A 25,121-nucleotide genomic window follows, 5' to 3' on the forward strand; every position below is an offset into this window, starting at 1 on the left:
TTAATGCATCTAAAACTTGTGGTATGATAGCGACACGCACGAAGGCAGTTTGTAGTCTAACAGCGAGTGAACATCTTAGTCACTTTCCTTGTGACCACAGGACCTGGTTGGACATTGGTGGCGTGGAACGTTGCAAGTCCAATTCACTGGTTTATTGGAGAATGGCAGGGGAGCTGCAAGGCCTCGGCTGTAGTGAGGACTAGACATGTCGCCTGTTTGCAGCCACTCAGGGGAGGCATCCACCAGGTGCTCCACCGGAGTGCCAGAGGCTGGAGTCAGTATTGCACCTCCACCCCCCCACCCACACTCGGCAAAAGACAAGCTGTACTGTGCTTGACTGCAGACTGCCGTAACATTCTTGGACTCAGGGAACTGGACTATATTTTTTTTAGTATGACTGTATTTTACTGCTATCTTGTGTGTGCTGTATATGCTTTATGTGCTGTGTGCTGTGTGAGACTCTTGGTACTGTGTTTTGCACCTTGGCCCCGCAGTAACACTGTTTCGTTTGGCTGTATTCATGGGTATTCATGTATGGTTGAATGACAATTAAACTTGATCTTGACCTTAAAAAAGTGACACATCACTTCATTCAATCATATTATGTGATGTTAACCAAGCAACGGCACTTTTAAATTTTTAAACTTTTAACATTTAAAATAGTAAACTTGTAAACTACACTTAGTGGCTACTTTAATAGGCACACCTGTACTTCTGCTTGTTAATGCAAATATCTAATCAGCCAATCATGTGACAGCAACTCAATGCATAAAAGGATGCAGACATGGTCAAGAGGTCCATTTGTTGTTCAGACCAAACATCACATTGGAGAAGAAATGTGATCTAAATGACTTTGACCGTGGGGTGATTATTGGTGCCATGCATGGTGGTTTGAGTATCTCAGAAACTGCTAATCTAGAATTTTCACACATAATAGTCTCTAGAGTTTGCAGAGAATGGTGCAAAAAATACAAAACATCCAGTGAGCGGCAGTCCTGAGAGTAAAGATGAGTTGTTAATGAGAGAGGTCAGATGAAAATGGCCAGACTGGTTCAAGCTGACAGGAAGGCAACAGTAACTCAAAGAACCATGCGTTGCAACAGTGGGTGCAGAAGAGCTTCTCTGAATTCACAACATGTTGAACTCTGACATGGATGGCCTACAGCAGCAGAAGACCACAAACGTACCCTCAGTGGCCATGTTCAGGAGCTATCTAATAAAGTAGTCATTGAGTGTAGGTGTTAATTCTCTAAAAGGCAAAGGAGAAGAAAAAAAAGTAATCTATTCAGAGAAATCAAAGGTGGCATTTGATCAAATGTTGTCAAAAGTAACAGGAATCTTGAGGATTGGGGAAAGTTCAGAACGCAGCAAAAGATGACAATGGCATTTGAGCATCACTTTAGCACAGCTAATAGTTCCAGTCACCCGTATTCAAACCTGACTTTGGGTGTTGTCTGTGAAGATTTCACATGTTCTCCCTCTGACTACTTGTGTTTCTTCCAGGTTCTCTGGCTTCCTCCCATATCCCAAAAATGCTCAGGTTGCTTGCTTAATTGGCCACTGTAAGTTGCCCCTGCTGTGTAGATTAGTGGTAGAATTGGAGGGCCGGGTAATGATGGGGGTATGAGGAGAATAATATAAGGTTAGTATTATTTGTAGGATCAGTTTTAAAATGGGTACTTGTTGGTTGGAGCCAGCTGAGTGTGCCAGTGGACCTGATTCCATGCTGCATCTCGCTATGATCCTACGTAGGTGGTGAGAAGTATGAAAACAGGTTGCAAGAGGATTTGCAGATTATAATGTAATGCCCTGGTTCACCTCTTTACTGTTATGCTGCAGGTATTTCATTTAGCAATTCTGTAAGAGCAGTCTGTTCTGTTTTCAGCCTGTTTGGGTTGTTGTTGAAGATAAGGGATGATGAGGAGTGTGTGCCATCCAATTAGGATGACGGAACTTGGTGGGGGGGTTTGGGGGGGGACACTGAGGTTGGTCTTGGGGCTTTTGTTCGGCGGAAGATGGAGAGAGAAGACGCTGGGGAGAACCGGTCGTAGGAGACCCATTTGTTTGAGATGGATTGTGAGTGACGTTTGGAAGGCGATGTGAGCTTTCATACAGACCAAAGGCCTGGCGCGTGAGTGACCGAGTTTCAAGATGAGCTCCAACTTGTGCACATTTGACTAAAGTGGGCCCTTTTCTTTTTGTTTTCTTTACTAACCTTTAAGTTAAGATTCATAAATGTAATTCCTTTAATCGTATGAACTGTACTGTCAGTTATCTTGTGGCACTGATTTGTAACAGGGTGGCAAATTACACAGCATGCACTCAAACCAGGGTTTGGGATGAGAGAGCCATTCCAATCTCATGAGTTTGGCGGGACCGGAGAGTGTCTTCCCCAGACTTACGCAGCCAAGGAAACCAGGAGTTTCAATAAAGAGGTAAATATTAATACAGATGGGTCCCTTTCAGAATGAGACAGAATAATTATATTGGGGATAAGGAAATGGTAGAAAAAAAACCTGTCTTCAGAGCTAAGACACAAAAGCACTGATGGGGAAGGATTACAAGTCCATGGAAAATGAGAAGGTGGAAGTATTTTGGGAAAAGAATGTTGGAGAAATTGGTGGGATTGTAAACCAGAACCTGAAGATGTGTTTCCTAGCATTTTGGTGGCTATGGTGATAGTAAGTGCTTGTGAGTTATCACCTTCCAAAATTTCTTACATTCCACAACAGTTCCCATAGACTGGAATGTACCACCATTCAAAAAGGAGTGAGAGAGAAAATGGGGAACTGTAGACAAGCAAGCTTTACGTCAGCAGGATGGCAATTATCAAGTATTAATGGGCACTTTGAAAACAACAATAATATTCTGCAGCTTCATCATGGATTAATGAGAGTGAGATCACATTTGACAAATTTGTAACCAGGAAATAGATATAGGCAAAGCAGTTGATGTCATGTGCTAGGACTTTTTAGAAGGCATTTGGTAAGTTCCCATGTAAAAGATTGTTAAACAGAATTAGAATGCGCAGTATTGGGGCTAGTATTTGTGTGGGTGGGTTGAGGATTGTCTCATGGATAGAAAACAGCAAAAATGCCACTTTAGTTTGGGAAGCTGTTGACATATGGGACACTACAAGGATTGTTGCTGGAGTCTTACCTGTTGACAATCTGTGTCAATGAATTGGAGGAGGGGATTAATGTAATACATCCAAATGTACTGATGACTTTCTGCTAGGCTGTAGTATTGTCTGTGAGGGGTATACAGGAGGATAAAGACAAGTTATGTGAATGGGCAAGGAAGTGGCAAAAGGAATATGGAAAAATATCAAAAATAGTGCTCACCCACTTCGATTTAAAAAAGAACAGAATTTTTTTAAGAAGTGAGAGATCTAATGGTGTTGGTTTTCAGGAAGACATGGGTAACCGAATACATCAATCTTTGCCAGTTAATGAGCAGCTTCAGCAATGAATTAGGACAGCAAATAGTCTTGTTGGGTTGTACTGCAAGAGGACTAGGTTTAAGAACAAAGATAACTTGTTCCAATTACATAGAACCCTGGCCGGACTGGGTCTGAAAAGTCTGGTATTTTTATGTGAGGAAGGCTATTTTGACAGTGCAGTAGATGTTCATCATGGGATGGCAGGCATGTTGTATGATGAGAAATTAAATACACTTGACTTACAGTATACCATCTAGACTTTAGAAGTAAAAGAGATGATCTTAAAGAAATCTATACAATGCTCATAGGGCTTTAGAGATTTGGTGTAAAGCTGAGGTAACCATTGGCTGTTATATTAAGAAAGAAGATTACAGCCTCAAAACATCAAGTCAGTCATTCAAGACAAAGACTGGGAGAAATTTCTTCACACAGGGTATTGAATCTTTGGAATCTATCACCCACACGGCCATGGAGCTCAGGTGCTGAGTACACGCAGGACAGGTGACTGATTTTTAGATACTAACAGAATCAAGGGATCATTGGATTAGTGTAAACTATCAGTCCTGATCTAAAAGATCAACCCTGATCTTATTGAATGATGGAGCAGGGATAAGGGCCTGAATGGGCACCTGTTGCTCTTATTTCTTAAATGCTTTCCACAGATGGGTCTTCATGGTTATATATTGATTAGTTGGAACTCTTAGAGAAATTTCACTTGATGAAAATTAGTACCAAAATTTTTGAGTGTAAATGATCAAAAACATACATTAGTATATTTGGTGACTATCTACCATCCACAATAAATAATGTTTTTTAGACTAGAAAAGATTTTTAAATGTATTAAACGATTTGGCTCATTGCATTCTGTGGAATGAGAGGGAATATTACTAAAGTACTTTTCAGTACAAAATAAAGAATCACTTAATTCATACAAAAATCCTTATGTATTTCTGTGTCCCACTTTCACTATTACTTGTGTTTCAGATTGTGGGTAATTAGTGCAGCATCATATAAGTGTTGTTGGGTGAATGAAATCACCAGAGAAAGTTACAGGTAGATAGAAAGCAGCTTCTTTATTTGACAAAACAAGGTACAGCAGGCATCATACAGAGACGCTTTCGCTGGAAGGGTCTGCTGGCCCAACATGGGGTTTGATATTTATTTGCTAGACACAAAGGACAATCTATATTTGCAAAGTATCAGACATCCCACCCTGAAAAAACTAATTTCAGGAAGGTAGCACCACCACCTCCACCCCCTGCAACCCCATATCACGCCCCCCCCCCCGTCAACCTCCAAGGGTGTATCTATACAGGATATTTGATTATGAAAGAACACAACAATTTATTTGATCACATATTGAAACTGTTTACACACACATATTCCTTGTTGAGTATTTTGTTAGCAGTATCAATGCCAATGCAAATAGCTTTTCTATTTCTTTTGCAAAATTTCCTTGTACTGTGATGTGGCTTGCTTGGCAGATTTGAGCATTTTGCCGGAAGTCTCAACCTCATAGCAGTCTGTGTCAATGAATTTGTTAATTTTGCAAGCCATCAGGTTCACAAGATTCACAATTATGTTATATTATATTAATTTTATTATCATGGAATCATTTAAAAAATTCTATTACAACTTTAAGCAAGTCTACAGCGAGTTTGGCCTGATCACATAGGACATCAATAGAATAGCTCCTTAGCAGCTAGCCAGCTAGTTTAAATAACATTAGCTATGCTAATAACGAATGACACCTGTTAAACTCACCTCAACATGTCTTTTACCGTCAATTAACCCACCATGGGCAATAGAAAAATCACTGTTGCAAACAGTGCAGCGAGCAACACTGTCATTATTTTTGACCCCTATTAGGCAGGGGTGCACTTTAGCGTAGTCTGGGGTGAAGTACGTTTTATATTTTCTTTTTTTGGAACACTCTGCCATGGCACTGCAGGACACTAAACTGAACTGATGGACAATGAAAGAGAGACAGAGGTTAACTGTAAAGCCCGCCCACAGAGAAAACTGATAGGTCTATTTAGCACAAAGAGAGACCAATCAGGATGCTCTCTCTGTCACTCACTTCCTCTGTCTCTCTCTCTCTCCCTCTCACTTGCTCGCTCTCAAAAAAATTGATTTCCGGGATATTGTATACAATTTGTGGGCGTCAGGGAACCGCTATCAATATGCGGGAGACTCCCGGAGCTTCCGGGAGAGGTGGGATGTCTGAAGTATAGACAATGCTGTCTTTTGAAGCTACATACAAACTTCACACCTTCTGATTCGCATCCATCCCACAGATGCCAGCAGGTCTGTGCACTGGGATTCACAGCTTCTAGGAATGCATTGTTCCAAATTAAATCCACAATACATTTTCAAGGAACTGAAGACTGGTAGCCAAAGCCATTTGCTACATGGAAATGACCTAAACTCAAAAATCACTCTCACAATAAGCATAATAATAAAACTCAATTTAATATTGTGTCGTTTAAAACCAGTTAGTTTTTTTAAGATACAACTGTTCAATTGCTCAAATTTCATTAAATTTTCAAAACATTGTTCTATGCATTTTTCTGTGAACTTGTACAATTTTGTGGTCATCTGATTCTGTATTTTTCTTTGCCAAACACACTTTAGTAAAATAATATCGCAGAACTATACTCTAAATGGAAGTAAATTTGGTCATGCATAATACTGTCAGAATTTTGGAGTGGGGGTTACAGGATATTACAAACATCAGCTCAGCTGGACAAGGCACTAAAATAAGTTAGTTGTATTCTGGGTTTAAACAAACTGTCTCAAGTATAAAAGAAAGAAGTCCAATGAGCTGATATGAAACTTTAATAAGGCTCTGCACTAATGTGAAGGATATTGAAGGATAAAGAGCCACACAGTTTCATTAGGTGACATTGCATATGAAGAAGTCTGCAGGCCAAGATTTAAAGATTTTAATTATTTTTTCACTAAAGTAAACCAGAAATGGTGAGGAGATAATAATTCAAAATTATGAAAGAATAGGGCTGGAAATATAGAAAACAGCTGTTTCTAGCAGTTTAGAAATTAAGAAGGAATTGAAACAATTAATTGCAAGATAATTAGAAGACAGGCAGGAAAGATTAGTTCACTGGAAAAACTGAGGCTGTGGAATTAAAGCTGAGGGTGAAAACAATATCAGTTTTCAAGATTTGATTGGAAAATGGATTTAAGGAAGTGGTAGACAGGATATGGAAAACTGTTGTAAATTTGATTACTGTATAGCATTTCACTCTTCTGGAAGAAAAAAGGATAAATATTGAATTAGTCTATGCTGTAATATCCCCTTGTTTCAATGTAAACTTTGCCATGCTTATAAAACACCAATGGTTAAGTTTGTGTGGTAAAAAGGAACGTTGTTCTTTGGTAGTGTATCATTTCATTATTTAGTTTGGGGATGAAGGCATGACAAAGGGTGACTTTTAAAGCTCGGTCCTAATTGTTTCTGAGATCTCTGCAATGAATTGCCTTCTTGGACTGATTTTGATTTTGCCATGATGAAGGAATATCTCTGTGTGATAGGACTCTGTCCCTCAGAAAGAAACTTAGTGGTTTTGGAAAAGTTACGAGTCCCTTCATCTTGCAGGCATCTGCCTAAAAGAAGTTTGAGAAGAAGTCTTGGTTCACTACAGCAATGCAATTGAAGCCACTCTGTACTGGTAGTGAAGGAGGTGCTTGTTTACAATTGCCTCAATGGCTATCATTTGGTAGCACTTATATCCACTGCGATGAAGTGGTTTGAGAGCTTGATCATGAGACACATCAACAACTGCCTGAGGAGTGACTTGGATCTGCTCCAGTTTGTTTTCAGCAGGCCAACAGCCCGTTCATTGGCTCTTCACTCCGTGGAATAGCTGTACAGTAAAGATGCATGTACCAGAACACACTTCCTTTGTGTACAGCTCAGCATTCAATTCTATCACCCCCTCGAAACTAATCAATAAGCTCCAAGACCTAAGCCTCGATGCCTCCTTGTGCAGCTGGGTCCTCGATTTCCTCACTTGCAAACCCTACTCAGTTTGGATTGACAATAACGTCACCTCCACAGTCACCTTCAGCACAGGTGCACCACAAAGTTGGGTGCTTATCCCCCTGCTGTACTCGCTTTGTACTTACGACTGTGAGGCTAAGCGCAGCTCCGTTGCCATCTTTAAATTTGCTGACAACGCCACTGTTGTTGGCCAAAACAAAGGTGGTAATGAATCAGCATTTAGGGAGATTGAAAATATAGTTAGCTGCTGCCACAACCACAACCTCTCACTCAGTGTCACCAAAACCAAAGAGCTGATTACAGGAGGAAGAAGCTGGAGATCCTTAAGACAGTACTCGTTCAGGGGTCAGAGATCAAAAGGGTCAGTAACTTTAAATTCCTTGGTGTTATCAGTTCAGAGGATCAAGCACATAAGTGCCATTACAAAGAAGGCACAGCAGCACCTCTACTTTCGTAGAAGTTTGTGAAGATTTGGCATGTCATCTAGAAACCTTGTAGATGCACAATAGAAAGTATTCTGATTGGTGGCATCACTGCCTGGTATGGAAACACCATGCCCAAGAATGGAAAAGCCTACAAAAAGCGGCGGATGCAGCCCAGTCCATCACAGGAAAAGTCCTCCCCGCCATTGAACGCATCTACAAGGAACACTGCCATGAAGATGCGGCATCCATCAGTTCAAGTTCCGTTGACAATCAACCATACATGAATACTGTCGAATGAAACAGCGTTACCCTGGGCCACAGTACCAACAGTCATACACACCACAGGCACATATGAGTTATCAATAAAACACAGTCACACAAACAATATATAGTCCAAGACCACAAGTCCATAAATCTTGCAGAAATCTGCGGTTGAAGACAATATAGTTTGTCTTCTGCCGAGTGAACACTGAGGGACAGCACTGACTCCAGCTTGTAGGCTGCACACCACCTCCAGTGGAGAGCACTGACTCCGATGTTTCTCTGTAAACAGGTGACACCACGGCTTCAGGCCTGGTCCTCACTACGACCAAGGCTGCGCAGCGCCCCTGCCATCCACCAATAAATCGGTGAATCAGACTTGCAGCATTCCACATGAACAACATCCGACAGGGTCTTGCAATCACACAAAAAGCGACTAGGACGATCACTCGCCGTTAGACTGCATATCACCTTTGTGCACTGACACCTCCGACACCTCTCTGTCGCAGGAGGCAGCACAATCTGCAGCAAGTCCAGCAGCTTCAGTTTCACCACCAATGAGCAACCTGCTGATGGAGGAGACATGCATTACTTAAAGTTCTTAATGTCCAGCAGGTTCTTGCGACTGTAAAAAGTACACTTAAAAAGAACAATAAAACCTTTGGTTGACCAAGTAGAGGCCACTGAGATTGAACACATACCTGTACCATCATTAAGGACCCACCATCCAGGCCATGATCTCTTCTCTTTCCTGCCATCAGGAAGGAGGTACAAAAGGCTTAGGTCTCCCAGCACCAGGCTCAGGATCAGTCATTGCTGTTCAACCTTCAGGCTCCTGAGTAGATAATTTCACTCACCTCAAAACTGGACAGATTCCACAACCAATGAGTCATTTTCAAGCAACTCTACAACTCTTCTCTCAGAATTATGTGTTTGTTTGTTTATTTATTTATTATTATTATTGACTTTTTTGTATTTACACCATTTGTCTTCTCCACATTAATTGGTTGTCTTTGTGTGTGGCTTTTCATTTAATATGTTGTATTTCTTTGTTCTACTGTGAGTATCTGCAAGAAAATGAATCTCAGAGTAGTGTATTTTGATAATAAATTAACTTTTAACTTTGAACTTAAGGATTTAATCAAGAGGAAGCCTTGCTTGGTATATTGCCAAATTACCTGTGATGATAGGAGCTGCATTATCCTGGCAAGTGCAGAGTCTTCCATCACACCTCTGCCTTGTCTTTGGAGAACCAGGAGTTACATTACTCACTGCAGAGTACAATGACAGCATCGGTCTAGTTAAGTTTCTGAATCATCATTAGAAGTTTATATTGGGTGATACTGACTAATGTAAATGGGAAGTAGTCAAGTTCACTAGGAAGTGGCCATTATTTGGTACTTGTCAGCCCAAGCTTGAAAGACGTTCTGGTTTTGCTGCATGTGATCACAGGTTGTTTCATAATTTGAGGCATTTTATAAGAAATTTAATATTATAGGAAATAGAAAGCACATTTAATAAGGACGATGTTACAATAGCCATGGGGGCATTTTAATATGCGGGTAGTTTGGGAAAATCAGGTTGGTGCTGGATCCCAAGAGAGGGAATTTGTAGAATGCGAACGAGATGGCTTTTTAGAGCAGCTTGTGGTTGAGTCCCTAGGGGGAAGGCAATGCTGGATTTGATGTTGTGTAATGAACCAGATTTGATTAGGGAGCTTAAGGTAAAGGAATTCTTGAGAGGCAGTGATCATAATCAGATAGAATTCACCCTGCGGTCGAGAGTGAGAAGATAAAGTCAGATGTATCAGTATTACAGTGGAGAAAAGTGAATTAAAAAGACATGAGAGAGGAGCTGACCAAAGTTGATTGGAAGGGGACACTGGCAGGGATGATGGTAAAACAGCAATGATTTGAGTTTCTGGGGGCAATTCGGAAAGCCATAAGACCATAAGTTGTAGAAGCAAAATTTGGCCATTTGACCCATCAAGTCTGCTCTGCCATTTGATTATGGCTGATCGATTTCCCTCTCAACCCCATTCTCCTGCCTTCAGCCCATAATCTTTCATGCTCTGACTTATCAAGAATCTATCAACCTTCGCCTCAACTATGCCAAATGACCTGGCCTCCACAGCCACCTGTGGCAATGAATTCCACAGATTCACCACCTTCTGGCTAAAGAAATTTCTCCCCATCTCCATTGTATATGAACGACCCTCTTGTCTGAGATGGTGCCTTCTTGTCATAGAATCCCCCGCTATCGGAAACATCCTCTCTACATCCACTCTATCTAGGCTTTTCAACATTAGATAGGTTTTAATGAGATCCTCCCTCATTCTAAACTTCAGTGTGTACAGGCCCAGAGCTGTCCAACGGTCCTCAAATGATAAGCCTTTCATTCCTGGAATCATTTTCATGTGCCTCTTTTGAATTCTCTCCAATATCAGCACATGTATTCTTAGATAAGGGGCCCAAAATGCTCACAATACTCCAAGTGAGGCCCCACCAGTGTCTTAAGAAGCCTCAGCATTACATCCTTGTTTTTATATTCTAGTCCTCTAGACAAAATGAATGCCAACATTGCATTTGCCTTCCTCATCACTGACTCAACCTATAAGTTAATCTTTCGGGAATTCTGCACGAGGACTCCCAAGTTCCTATGTGCCTTGGATTTTTAAATTTTCTTCCAGTTTAGAAAACAGTCTCTGCTTTTATTCCTCCTATTAAAGTGCATGACCAAACACTTCCTGACATTATATTCCACCTGCTACTTCTTCGCCATTTCTCCCAATCGGTCAAAGTCCTTCTACAGCCTTCCTGCTTCCTCAACACTACCTGCTCCTCCACCTATCTTTGTATTGTCCACAAACTATGCCACAAAGTCAACAATTCCATCATCCAAATCATTGACCTACAACGTAAAAAGAAGCAGTGGAACACCGCTACCCACTGGCTGCCAATCAGAAGAGGCTCCCTTTATTCCGCCTATTTGCCTCCTGCCAATCAGCCAATTCTCTATCCTTTTGTGTAATATCATGGGGTCTTATCTTGCTAAGCAGCCTCATATGTGGCACCCTTTCAAAGACCTTCTGAAAATCCAAGTACATAACATCTATCAATTCTCCTTTGTCTAAGCTGCTTGTTATTTCCTCAAAGGATTTCAACAGATTTGTCAGTCAAGATTTTCGCTAAAGGAAACCATGCTGACTACGGCCTATTTTATCAAGTGCCTCCAAGTACCCTGAGACCTCATCCTTAATAATTGACTCCAGCATCTTCACAACCACTGAGGTCAGACTAACTGGTCTATAGTTTCCTTTCTTCTGCCTCTTTCCCTTCTTGAAAAGTCGAGTGACATTTGCAATCTTCCAGACTTCCAGAACCATTCCAGAATCTAGTGATTCTCGAAAGATCACACTGATTGCAACTTTGCCCTATTATCTACCTGTCCTTCCTGATAGTCTCACTACACACTGCCTCTACTGTATACCAACCGCCCCATCCTCAACCGTATCACTCAGTTTCCCATCCTCCTTCCAAATTATTTTAAACCCTTTCCAACAGTTCTAGCAAACCTGCTTGCAAAGATATTGGTCCCCGTCCGGTTCAGGTGTAACCTGTCCCTTTTGTACAGGTCATACCTTCTCCAGAAGAGATCTCAATGATCTAGAAATCTGAAACCTTGCTCCCTGCACAAATCATCCTGTTCTTACACTCACTGGCACGTGGCACAGGCAGCAATCTAAAGATGATTAACCTGGAGGTCCTGCTTTTCAGCTTTCTACCTAGTTCCCTAAATTGTCTCTTCAGGACCTCCTCGCTTTTCCTACTGATGTCATCGGTGCCAAGACTTCTGGCTGCTCACCCTCTTCCTTTAGAATGCCATAGACTCGATCTGAGACATCCCTGACCCTGGCAGCTGGGGGGCAGCATACCATCTGGGTGTCTCTATTGTGTCCACAGAATCTCGTATCTACTCCTCTTGCAAAAGAATCTCTTCTCACTCCTGCAGTCCTCTTCTCCCTCTTCCCTTCTGAGTCACAGTGCCAGACTCAGTGCCAGAGGCCCTGTCACTGTGGATCTCCCCGGTAGCCCCCCTACCACAACAGTATCCAAAGCAGTATACTTATCACTGAGAGGAACGGCCACAAGGGTAATCTCTACTGGCTGCCCATTTCCTTTCCCTCTCAGGACACTCACCCACGTGCCTGTCTCCTGTAATTTAGGGGTGGTTCCCTCCCTGTAGTTCCAACTATCACCTCCTCAGTTTCCCACATGCGCTGAAGGTCATTAAGCTGCACCTCCAGTTCCTTAACACATTCTCTGAGAAGCTGCAGCTTGGTGCAGCTCCGGGAAGCTGGAGGTCTGCCAGAGTTCCCACATCTCACACAAAGAACACAACACAACCCCTGGAGCCTGGCGCAGGATAGATACTTCCTCAAGATGAAGGAAGGATTATTCTAAAAAAAGGATGAGGCAGCAGTGGCTGACAAGAGAAGTCAAAGACGGCGTGAAAGCCAAAGAGAAGGCATATAATACAGCAAAAATTAGAGAGAAGGTAGAGGAACGGGAAGTTTTTAAAAACCAACAAAAGGCAACTAAAAGAGCTGTGAGGAGAGAAAAGATGAAAAATGAAGATAAGCAAGCAAGCAAAAATATTGAAGAGGATACCAATTTTTTTTCAGATATATACAGTAAAGAGTAAAAGAAAGGTGAGAGTGGATATTGGACTGCTGGAAAATTAGGCTGGGGAGGTAGTAATGGACAAAGAAATGGCAGATGAACTGAATAAGTATTTTGCACAGTCTTCTCGCGGTGTGCTGGAAGTTCAAAATTCAGAACCTGGTGGCATGGTGCGAAGACAATAACCTATCCCTTAGCAAGACGAAGGAATTGGTTGACTTCAGAAGGAGTAGCGGACCACACGACCCTATCTACATCGGCAGGTCGAAAGCTTTAAGTTCCTTGGGGTCAATATCACAAATGACCTGACTTGGTCCAACCAAGCAGAGTCCACTGCCAAGAAGGCCCACCAGTGCCTTTACTTCCTGAGAAAGCTGAAGAAATTTGGCCTGTCCTCTAAAACCCTCACGAATTTTTATAGCTGCACCGTAGAAAGCATTCTTCTAGGGTGCATCACAACCTGGTATGGACGTTGTCCTGTCCAAGACCGGAAGAAGCTGCAGAAGATTTTGAACACAAACAACACAGCCCAGCACATCACACAAACCAATCTTCCATCCTTGGACTCACTTTACGCCGCACGCTGTCAGAGCAGTGCTGCCAGGATAATCAGGGACACAACTCACCCAGCCAACACACTTTTCGTCCCTCTTCCCTCCGGGAGAAGGCTCAGGAGCTTGAAGAGTCGTACAGCGAGATTTGAGAACAGCTTCTTTCCAACTGTGATAAGACTGCTGAACGGATCCTGACCCAGATCTGGGCCGTACCCTCCAAATATCCGGACCTGCCTCTCGGTTTTTTTTGCACTACCTTAATTTCCCTTTTCTATTTTCTATTTATGATTTATAATTTAAATTTTTATTATATTTACTATTGATTTGTACTCCAGGGAGTGCTAAGTGCAGAATCAAATATCTCTGTTATGATTGTACGCTCTAGTATGAATTGTTTGGCAACAATAAAGTAATAATAATAATAATAATAACAAAAAAGTTTGAGAGTGTCAGGGGTCAAGACGAGAGTACAATTGCTGTGACTAAGGAGAAGGTGCTTGGGAAGCTGAAAGGTCTGAAGACAGATAAGTCACCTGGACCAGATAGACTACACCCCAGGATTCTGAAAGAGGTAGCTGGAGAGATTGTGGAGACGTTAGTAATGATCTTTCAAGAATCACTAGATTCTGGCATGATTCCTGAGGACTGGAAAATTGCGAATGTCACTCCATTCATTATGAAGAGGGAGCCAAAAGAAAGGAAATTATAGGCTAGTTAGAATTCAGTGGTTTTGAAGATGTTGGAATCTATTAGTGAGGATGAGGTTTCAGGGTACTTGGAGGCACAAGATATAAAGTAGGCCCAAGTCAGCATGGTTTCCTTAAGGGGGAATCTTGCCTTGCAAACCTGATGCAATTCTTTGAGGAAACAGTAGGCAGAATAGACAAAGGAGAGTCAGTGGATGTTGTGTACTTGCATTTTCAGAAGGCCTTTGGCAAGGTACCACAGGTGAGGCTGCTTAACAAAGTAAGAGCTCATGGTATTACAAGAAATATACGAACATGGATAGCAGATCGACTGATTGACAGGAGGCAAGGTGTCGGGATAAAGGGGCCTTTCCTAGTTGGCTGCCGCTGAGAAGTGGTGTTCCACAGGGGTTGATATTGGGATCACTTCACTTCACATTGTGAACAAATTGGATGACAGAATTGATGGCTTTATGACCAAATTTTCAGACGATACAAAGATAGGTGGAGAGGCAGATAGTGTTGAGGAAACAAGGAGTTGGAAGGACTTGCAGAGATTGAGAGAATGGCCAAAGAAGTGGCAGGTAGAATATGGTGTATAGTCATGCAGTTTGGTAGAAGGAATAAAGGCATAGACTATTTTCTAAATAGGCAGAAAATTTAATAATCAGAGGGAGTCTTTGTACAGGATTCCCTTAACGTTAACTTGCAGGTTGAGTCAGTGGTAAGGAACTCACATACAATTTTAGCATTCATTTTGAAAGGACTAGAACATAAAAGGAAGGATATGATGTTGAAGCTTCATAAGGTATTGGTCAGACCACACTTGTAGTATTGTGAGCAATTTTGAGCCTTTATCTAAGAAATGTTGAGGATTATTCCAGGAATGAAAGGGTTAATGTATGAGGAGCATTTGATGGCTTTGGGCTTGTACTCACTGGAATTTAGAAGAATGAGGGGGTATCACATTGAAATCTAACAAATATTGAAAGGCCTATTCAGAGCGAATGTGGAGAGGATGTTTTCTATAGTGTGTGAGTCTAGGACCAGAGGGCACAGTGTCAAAAGAGAAGGTTGTCCATTTGAACAGAGATAAGAAGGAAGTTTTTTATCCATTGGGTGGTGAGTCTGTGGAATTCATTGCCACAGGTGGCTGTAGAGGCTAGGTTATTGAGTATGTTTAAAGCAGAGATGATAGGTTCCTGATTAGTCAAAGGTTATGGAGAGAAGGCAGAAATTGGAGTTGAGAGGGATAATAAATCAGCCATGATAGAATGTCGGAGCAGACTCAATGGGCCAAATAGCTTTCTGCTCTTATGTCTTATGGTCTAAACTTCTGTGAACTTATGGAAAGAAATCATTTCTAACATTACCCCATGAAAAAGAGACAATGATAGCTTATGGCTGAGATGACAGACTCCCAACAATAGTAGCAGTCTTCCTTGGTGTGAAATATATCTGCAGCCAATTTCTTTCCATTCCCATTGGCTTCTGTTTAGGCTTCCTGGTGCCACATTTGTCCATATTTGATCTCAGCTCCAGAATCCAGTTTAATTTTTGCCAACAATATGATCAGGGTTTTTTGTTTGAGATCTGGAGCTGAGTGGCCCCTAACAAAATCTACATTGAGCAGGATGTTAGTCAGAAAATGGACTCTCAATGACACAACTAATCATTTTATTAATTACCTAAGAGTAGGGGGATGGGCCAGAGTAGTGTGTCTTTTTATGAACAAGATGATTTGGGCTTTTTTTTTACTTTGTTCGATGGATGCCTGTACCAAAGCTTAAGGCACAAAATCATGTGTCTTCAGCAGCCCAGCGAGAATTCTATTTTCTTCCAAAATATGCACATATCAGAAGAATTTAAAGCAGGGTAACATACACAAAATGCTGGAGGAACTCAGCAGGCCAGGCAGCATCCATGGGAAAGAGTTAACAGAGACGTTTTGGGGTTGAGATCCTCCATCAGGACTCTAAGGCTCTAATTTAAAGCGTGATTTATTTTCCCCACCCGTGGCTTCATGTTTAGCCATTATTCCACGAGTGCCAGTATTATCGCTACTCATTTTTGTTTTGTAATATTGAGTATTCACACTAGTTGCTGTCAAGCCCACATAGAATAGCATCATCAATTCTGATGAACCCAGTCAAGCCACATTCCCGCATGGGTTACCATCCAGTAATCAGGAGCAGCAATTCCAATTGATTTCCTCTCAAGGAAATTGATGCAAATTACAGGCTCCCCAGCTGGGGTCAACAACTGGGTACATAAAAGGAGGAATGGTGCTTTGTATTGATTTTGCAGAGTCAGGAGTTGAGTTACTCACAAAAGGATAATTGTCTCTGACCTGCTGTTTGTAGGAACAACATTTATATAGTGGTCCAATTTGGATTCTGGACTATTGTTAGCCTACAAGAAGTGTATTGTTTTCTCCATCTGTTCAGTGTTTGTGATCATAGAATAAGTCTATAAGCTTTTGGTTAATTTTACTATAATCTATGGAGTATTTCAGGAAACATAAATGCAGATTTATTTAATAATATTATTGTATCTTTAGCTAAAGAAAAGTGAGGAATTGTTCTCAAGGGTGAATTGAAGAATACATTTTGAGCTGCCTTGGACTATAATAAGCAGAATCTTTAAGTTCTATGGTATAAGAACAGTTAAATGATACTGACTCCTGATAATGAGTCTCAGTCTGAAATGTCAACTCTATTTTTCTACATAAACGCTGCCTGACATGCTGATTTTCTCCAGCATTTTAAGACCATAAGACATAGGAGCAGAATTAGGCCATTTGGCCTGTCGAGTCTGCTCCACCATTCAATCATGGCTGATCCTTTTTTCCCCTCCTCTGCCCCACTCCCCAGGTTCTTCCTGTAACCTTTGATACAGTGTTCAGTCAAGAACCTATCAATCTCTGCCTTAATTACTTCCAACGACCTGGCCTCCACAGCAGCCTGTGGTAACAAATTCCACAAGTTCACCACCTTCTGGCTAAAGAAATTTCTCTGCATCTCTGTTTTAAATGGAGGTCCCTCTATCCTGAGGCTGTGCGCTCTTGTCCTAGACTCTCCCACCATGGGAAACATACTTTCCACATCTACTCTGTCTAGGCCTTTCAACGTTCGAAAAGTTTCAATGAGATCCCTCCTTATCCTTCTAAATTCCAGTGAGTACAGACCCAGAGCCATTAAATGTTCCTTGTATGATAACCCTTTTATTTTTGTGTGTTTACAGCATCTGCAGCATCTCCTCTGCAACTGATACTTACAGCAGCCATTCAGCCAATACCTTAATTCAGCAAAATTCTCTGTTGTGATCACTTTTCTTTATACAATCACCGATATTTATTCTGGATTTGCATGTAAGAATGTATTGGAAATCTAGAAACGTGAAGATTTTATTCCTTATGTTTTGGCTCTGACTAGACACTGCACATCCGTTTACAGTATAATAACCATTTATTAGCACACATGTAACAGCATTTTATTCCCATCAGTAACTACATACCAAGAATTTTATGTCTTTTCTTTGTGGAAGCTAAGCAGACAAAGCTTGATAATGCATCATATGGAGAGTTGAGGTCTTCTTCTTTTGATACTACCTGGACTTCTCCTGAATACCATCAATGCTACAAACATTCTAGGCTTTCACATTAATCGGTAGAGAAATGTTGTAGAACAGAGAGACCTAGGAGAGAAGTACATAGTTCCCTGAAAGTGGTGTCACAGATTGACAGGATGGTAAGAAATGCTTATGGCATGCTGGTCTTCATCAGTCAAGGTAATGAATGCAGAAGCTGGGATGTCATGTTTCAATTGTACAGAACACTGGCAAGACCGCATTGGAATTTTGTGCAAAGTTTTGATCACACATCTATAGGAAAAAGATGCCAATAGAAAAAGATGGAGATAGTGCAACAGAGATGTTGTCAGGTGTTGAAGGACTGAACAGACTTTATCTGTGCAGCACAAGAGAATGAGGAATGAAGGGTGATCTTATATACAGTATGCATAAAATGATGAGGGGCAGAGATAATTAGAGAGCATAGGTTTAGGGTGAGAGGAGAGAGACTTAATTGGAAGCTAAGGGCAATCTTTTCATCCAGCGGGTGGTCAGTATATGAAATGGTCAACATGAACAGCTTGGGCTGAAGGGTGTGCTTCCATGGTATATTGGCTGTATATCACTGGTCATGAAGGAACCTTAGATTCTACAGGACTCATACTGTAACACTCAAGCCTCCTTCACACCCATCGGTTATCATACCAAAGTAAAGATGAATTTTTGCACAAGTACAGTATTTTAACATATTCCCCCAGAAATCTATTCTGTGACATACAACTTCTCATAATAGAATAATCTGGAGCAGAACAATAGGACCAGTTAGACCAGTGATTCCCAAAGTGGGCGACATCTAAGTCTCTAAGTGGGCAATAAAGATAAAGAGGGTCGCGCGGTGTGTGTGTGTTGGGGGAGGTGCAGCTGAGGGATTACTGGCTTAATTTAAGAACTTAATTACTTATTATAAACATTTGATCCTCAGTGCCTCATAATTGATTACAACGATCAGGTAATCACCTCTTCTCTTCCTAACCCACCGCTCTCTTAGATGTTGCTTGAAACGTATAGTTATTGAAAAGTAATGTGACACTTCTGTATTTGGCATATCGTGAGAAATCTAACTGAAGAAATTGTTATTGCCATTCACTACTGTAATGCAGTGTTAGCCAGTATGATTCCCATACTCTAATCACACAGTGATACAATTCCTGTGAATTAGCGTATGGCATCCAATGGGGTAAAGCTCAGAATATGCCCTTTCAAATGGTCTTGACCACTTTGCCCTAGCTCATGGCCCAACTGAGATATTGCTGCCCCACTTTATGTATCTTCAGGCAGGTAGTTAGGTTCTGCCAGAGCTATGATGACTTAACCTTCCCCTCTTTTGATCGCATCACTTGAGGTTGAATAGGTGATTGCCCATGGGCATTAATCCATAACGAAAATAGCATAAGCAGACCAAATGTAAAAGAAGTGTAGGTAGTACAGTGTGGAGTGTCTGAAATATAGATTTATATCAGCACCAAGCAACCAACAGCAGCCAATGTATTTGTTGAGTGAAAAAGTTTTTTCAAATGAGGCAATGAAACATCCAGGCTTCTTGAACATTTGAAGAGAATGCATTCTGCAAACACAAATTTGGCTTATTTTCAGTCACTTGGTACACATTTTCAGAAATGGAAAACACTTCAATACATATTTGCCAACAATTCACAACAAAACAGTGATGTTTGCATGCTTCATACATTTCATTGCTCATTGCTAAATCTGGAAAGCCCCATACATTCGGAGAAGAACTGATTCTGCCAGCAGTAAGAGAGGTTTTGAGTACAGTTTTGCATAAGTCACCAGACCAAAGAATTAAAGTGATTCTGCTCAGCAATAACTCGGTTCAAAGACGAATGGATGAAATATCTGAGAATGTGGAAGACACATTGTGCAACATATCTTGGATATCAGAATTTGCTCAGCAGTTGGATTTGTCAAATTTGCTAGTCAACAAATCTTTGCTTCTTGGTAGAAGCCATTTCATAAAAGATGAAAGTATGATTCAATAGTTGTTATTTGCAAGGGACTAGAAATGGATATGAAGGGGGAGTCAATATTTTGTGTTGCTGAGCAATTTTTCAAAGAAAAGGACATTCCACTCACCATCATTCTTGTTCTGCAACAGATGGTGCGCAACTGTGGGGTTCTAATTTCTTGAAAAAAGCTGTATCTAACATATTTACCATTTACTGTGTAATTCACAAACATCTTATTGCAAAAAACCCGTGATCAACTGCACAGATCATTAGATACTATTATCACAGCAATAAATAAAATCAAGTATCATGCTCTCAATTCTCGACTAGAAAGAGAATGACGAACAATTTGAATGTGTGTGGTTTGTATTTTGTTATTTAATAATAGATTTGAATATTTTTTGCAATTATTTGTCACTGATTTGAATTTGCAGCTCATATTTTCTTTCACTGTGCATTGTAAATCATAATTCTTTATAGTTTTAATGTAATGGCTGGAAAGGGAGAGAGGGACAGTGGGCATGTGGTCTGGGAGCCAAGGGGCCAGTAACCCAAAAATGTTTGGGAACCGATAGTCTAAATACAGTATTGCTATATGTTTTTCTTCCTGGGGGCACCTTGTAAGCAACACACAATACTTTAGAACTAAACACGATCAGTAATGTGGATAAAAGCAGATGCTGTTTTATTCTATCAGATGCTGTTGAAACATTGGAAGCCAAATGGGAGCTTCCTGTGCAACTTCATGGACATTGTGTTGACAATGGAGGAACTGACTGGGCACCAGCTCACAGAGCGTATAACTTTTGTTGGAAATGCCCAAAAAGTTAAAATGATGGTGAACAATGGTACTTTTCAACAGCTCTTTGGTTCTTCGTTCTCTTAATATATTATAATAACTCTACACAAGAGTATCTATGATATTAGCAATTAATTTTGTCCCATGACACGATTCATGGTCATAGAGTCATAGAACACTACAGCACAGAAAGAGGCCATTCAGCCCATCTAGTCCATGCCAAACTATTTATCTGCCTAGTCCCATTGACCTGAACCTGGACCATAACCCTCCATACCTCTCCCACCAATATACTTAACCAAATTTCTCTTAAATGTTGAAATCAAACCCACATCCAGTATTTCTGCTGGCAGCTTGTTCTACGCTTGCACCGCTTTCTAAGTGAAAAAATTTCCCCCTCATATTCCCCTTAAACATTTCATCTTTCAACCTTAACCCATGACCTCTAGTTCTAGTATCTCCCAATCGCAGCAGAAAAAGTCTGCTTGCATTTACCCTGTCTATACCCCTCATATGTTAGCATACTTCTATCAAATCTCCCCTCATTCTTCGACACTCTAGGGAATAATGTCCTAATCTATTCTACCTTTCCCCAAAACTTAGGTCATCAAGTCCTGGCAATGTCCTTGTAAATTTTCTCTTCACTCTTTCAATTTTATTGACCTCTCTCCTGTAGGTAGGTGACCAGAACTGCACACAATACTGTACTCCAAATTAGGCCTCGCCGCCATCTTGTACAACTTCAACATAACATCCCAACTCCTATACTCAATACTTTGATTTATGAAGGTCAATGTGCCAAACAGAAAATTTAGACATAAAAATAGACAAGACAAAATTTGACATAATCTGCCCACTACATTTACCAAGTTAATTTGTTTGGGCTCAGTCGCTCTTTTTCATGAATAATGCTTATCAATGATGAAGCCTTCTTGGCCTTAATAGTCGGCATAATAGTATGTTTACCGTTAGACAGTGTTGTGAACAGCTCATTTCGTTCCTTATTAACCCTTTCCTCCATCCATGCACGTTATCAGCTAAGTTACTCTAGTGAGAATCATAATGATTTGATATTCCGAAACAAGACCATTCCCTGCCACTAGTTTATTTAATGATTAATGAAGAACTGCTGGAATTACTTTGCAGTTAATCTGCTGAAACAATAAAGGCAGATAATTACAGACCAAGATTAAATAGATTCAGAAAACAAAAACCCAAAGAGCATAGAAAGACAAAGAATATTATTTGGATACTAAATTAAGCAAACCTGCAGGAGGTAAGAACCATGTGTTTTTCTTTATTTTAAAGTTTTCAGGCTTAATATTCATAGGAACATTGTTTATGGTCAGAATTAACTAAGTGAATGTGCAAATGGCTATCTGATGAGTGATTATGAGTGAGTATTTTCCACCTGGTAGAAAATTAATTATTAAATCAATCATTAGGAAAGAGACTTTAAAGTCCTAGCTAAAATTCATAGCATCTTTTCCAATGTTTAATATATAATAATAATGCCTAATCATGCACATATCAAATTATATTATACAATTATTTTAATAATAGAGCCTTGTTCTCCCAACTGTTTCCTGAATTGCTTTTGGGATTAAGTAAGTATTTTGAAATTAATACTTCAAATCAACCTTTATGTTATAAAAATATACCATAAATTATACTGAATTATGAAAAATATCACATACTTGATTCAAATTTTCTGCACTTGTTTTGATCATTGATGTGGCACAAATAACATCATTAATGATAAGCATACATGGAAAGAGGTGAAGCACAGAATATTCAAGGAAAAAATAGATATGTGATCTCATGCCATATGATCCAAATGGCATTGAAGTGCACAACTGATTAGCTTCAAATGACAGATTATCACCCACAAACAAAAACACTAAAAGTTACCTATGATGGCTAATGCACCCGAAATGATTATGTATATGGTTATAAACTAGAAACTGGTAATAGAATTAGGAGGCAAATCCATAACAACTGCATGACGTTTATCAGGTAAAGCCAGAATTGTGACATTATGAATTTGTTTATTAATAGTTAAGTGAGAAATAAAGCTGATTTTGTACATTAATAAACAATAATCTTAATGTGCTTCGGGCTAACTTTACATTCCTGTTTTCCTGTTCCAAATAAACTATTTAAATTTTTAATGATTGCTAATATATCAATAGAGATTGCAGAGCCAAGGAACAATAATTTTCAAACATTAGTTGAGGAATTTAGAAAGATCAACAGAACTGATGAAGTGTCAGTCCTGAATCATTACCTCTGTTTCTCTTCCCATAGATTTGTCCCAATCTGCTGAGTACTTCCAGCGTTTTCTGTTTCTATTTTAGATTTCTAGCATCTGCAGTTTGTTTGTTTCTCATTTGTTGAGTCTGTTTTCTAGGTTAACTGCCAAAAGAACTATGAACTAAATGCAAATTGTCTCTGGATAGTTGGTTTATATTTGTTGCATTAGCAGCCATTAAAGTCTTTGGCTTTCTGACACTTATTGTCATGTGTCTTATTCAAGTTATTTTAATAATACTTGTAAGAGATGAAAGAAATTTAACCAATATTCGGATATCATCGGGTTGCTGGATGTCTGTAAACAATACTACTTTCTGGCCTGCACTGTGTGGCAGCACAGGCCTGCCGGTAAACATGAACTGATAATGATGCAGGGAGCAGAGTAATATGATAGCAGAAATAAAATACCACATGATCCCAGGAGAGATCTCCTCCCCATCTGTTTGTGCCTTTAAAACCCAAGAACCATTTTTTTTACAATTGATTAATGCGGTGCTTATGAAACTGCAGAGCTTGCATGTAATAAGCTTGCTGTGGAAATGTTACTGCAGTGTCCTCGTCAGCAACAGTTGCATTGCAGAAATTTGGAAAACCAGATAATACTGGTTTCCCATTTATCTATGCCAAGTACTTAAAGATTAGATTTATTTGTCACATGTACATCGAAATATACAGTGCAATGATTCGTTTGTGTCAAATCAGGTCAGCGAGGCTTGTGCTGGGCAGCCCAGAAATGTGGCCACTCTTCCAGCATGCCCAAAATTCACTAACCCGAACCGTACACCTATGAAATGAGGGAGGAAATCAGAGAACCTGGAGGAGATCCGTACAGTCACAGGGAAAACGTACAAACTCCCGAGCAGCGGGAATTGAACGCCGACCACTGACTGTTGGTACTGTAAAGCAATGTGCTAACTGCGATGCCACTGTGTCTCCCGTTTATTTCCTGGTTTGTGTTCATCCGTCGTTGACGTAGATGAGGACCTCGACACCATTTGATGGTGTCGAGACTAGCACGTGATTTGGATTTAAAAGAGGGAGAGTTGCGCAGTGTCAGCCTCACTCTCTCTTCCCAATTCCCATCTGGATCCAGTGGCAAGACAGAGTCTAGACGGCTGGAGATGGGACTAGGCGCAGTGGATGACCAGGACGTCTTCTGTGTCTTGTCCTGCTCTACATGTTCCACGACGCTTGCAGAGACCGCCTTCTTGACCGTTGGACCTTCCATTGGTCTCGTCCGCTCAATCTGCCGGAGTCTGTCTTCACATGCTGAGATAGGCAACTCCCTATCTCACCGAGGGTTTGAGACCCATCGGCTACCCTCACCTGGTTTAGCCAGCTTGTCGAAGCCTTTGCCCGGGGTGTGGCCGCTGCTGCATGCAAACAGCTACGGGGAGCCACAGGTGAGAGCTGAGTGCCAGGTGGGGACCAAAGGTGGATTAACAGCCTTGAAAAGGATGCGACATGTTCCCCCACCAGAAGTGCTAACCCTCTCTGACACCCCATACACCCCATTTCCTGGTTTACTGCTTGATCTAAGGACATATTTAAATAACAAAATTAAACTCAATATGAAGCAGCTTAGCTTTGCACTAGCTTGATCGACTAAGTGATCTGGTGCTTTTGCAAACTCCCAGAGGGTTCGGCGATCTAGACTCTGGAGAGTGCAGGTACGGCTGGGGCAGCCATCGCTGGGGGTGGACACTGTGTTGAGGAATGAGAGTGGAAGACAAACCATGGTCAGTTCCATTACTCTGTGCCCGTTGAGGCATTGAGTAAAATTACAATCGCCAAGGACGAGTGGACAATGAACAGGTGTTCAGCGCCGTCTGCCTGCGTTTGACCGTCTCCTTCTCATCCTGCAACTACCGTTGGGCAGGAGGTGCAGGAATCGACAGGTTCGGGAGCAGTTATTTTCCTACAGCCATCAGGCTTCAAACTCTGTTACGAAGAATTTCCATTTATATTATATGGTTATATACGTTATATATATGTATATAGTTAAATGATAATAAACTTGACTTGACCAGCACTGAACGGGCTCCACAGCCTTGGACTCACTTTTGGGGACTCTGAAGTTCATGTTCCATGTGCTTTTGTTTACTTTTTTTTAACTATTGCGCAATTTGTTCTCTTTTGCAAATTGGACATGTGGCAGTCTTTTGTGTGAGTGAGTGTGTGTGTGTGTGTGTGTGTGTGTGTGTTTGTTTTAGTGAATTCTATTGAATTTCATTGTTTTGTGAGTGCCTGCAAGATGAATGTCAAGATTTTATATGATATATTTTGAGAATACATTTGAACTTTGAATCCAGTAATAAGCCTGACCTGTGGCAATACAGTAAAT

The 25,121-nt window shown here is 40.7% G+C and overlaps 1 protein-coding gene and 1 long non-coding RNA gene across 2 annotated transcripts in view; one reads left to right on the forward strand and one right to left on the reverse strand.

Annotated features, from left to right (window-relative positions):
- The window catches only part of LOC134356228 (uncharacterized), a 35,148-nt gene extending 12,909 nt beyond the window's left edge, over positions 1-22,239 (reverse strand). The window contains exon 1 of the long non-coding RNA XR_010020303.1: positions 22,162-22,239. This is a non-coding gene — a long non-coding RNA (uncharacterized LOC134356228). The remainder of the gene's footprint in view (positions 1-22,161) is intronic.
- jph3b (junctophilin 3b) overlaps positions 1-25,121 on the forward strand; it is a 134,232-nt gene that overhangs the window by 57,835 nt on the left and 51,276 nt on the right. The window lies entirely within an intron of this gene.

This window comes from Mobula hypostoma, chromosome 14 (genome assembly GCF_963921235.1).
Source record: "Mobula hypostoma chromosome 14, sMobHyp1.1, whole genome shotgun sequence".
Lineage (NCBI taxonomy): Eukaryota > Metazoa > Chordata > Chondrichthyes > Myliobatiformes > Myliobatidae > Mobula > Mobula hypostoma.